At 39.9% G+C, this 476-nt stretch overlaps 1 protein-coding gene across 1 annotated transcript in view; it reads left to right on the forward strand.

Moving 5' to 3' along the window:
- The window catches only part of NOM1 (nucleolar protein with MIF4G domain 1), a 32,959-nt gene extending 32,837 nt beyond the window's left edge, over positions 1-122 (forward strand). Inside the window, exon 12 of the mRNA XM_011973092.1 lies at positions 57-122. The gene's annotated coding sequence lies outside the window, so the exon portion shown is untranslated. The remainder of the gene's footprint in view (positions 1-56) is intronic.
- Positions 123-476: the final 354 nt, after the last annotated feature.

The following is a 476-nucleotide window of genomic DNA, read 5'->3' on the forward strand; positions in this document are numbered from 1 at the left end:
CCTGTAATCCCAGCTACTCAGGAGGCTGAGGCGGGAGAATCACTTGAACCTGGGAGGTGAAGGTTGCAGTGAGCTGAGATTGTGCCACTGCACTCCAGCCTGGGTGACAAAGTGAGACTCTGTCTAAAAAAAAGAAAAGAATATATTTATTATTCATTAAGTAGAAGTGGATCATCATAAATGTCATCATCCTCATCATCCTCACGTTGAGTAGTCTGAGGAGGGGTTGTCTTACGGTATCAGGGATGGCAGAGGCAGAAGAAAATTAGCTTATAAATAGACCCACAAAGATCAAACCCTCGTTGTTCAAAGGTCAACTGTATAAGCTCATAACTTGAATTGCATATACTTTTACCTCTCCACCCCCACATGCATTTTATATTATTGATGTCACAATTTACATCTTTGTGTGTGTCTATCCATTAACAACTTATTGTAGCTACAGCTGGTTTTGATACTTTTGTCTTTTAACTTTT

The sequence above is a fragment of the Mandrillus leucophaeus genome, unplaced genomic scaffold (genome assembly GCF_000951045.1).
Source record: "Mandrillus leucophaeus isolate KB7577 unplaced genomic scaffold, Mleu.le_1.0 Scaffold134, whole genome shotgun sequence".
NCBI classification, from domain to species: domain Eukaryota; kingdom Metazoa; phylum Chordata; class Mammalia; order Primates; family Cercopithecidae; genus Mandrillus; species Mandrillus leucophaeus.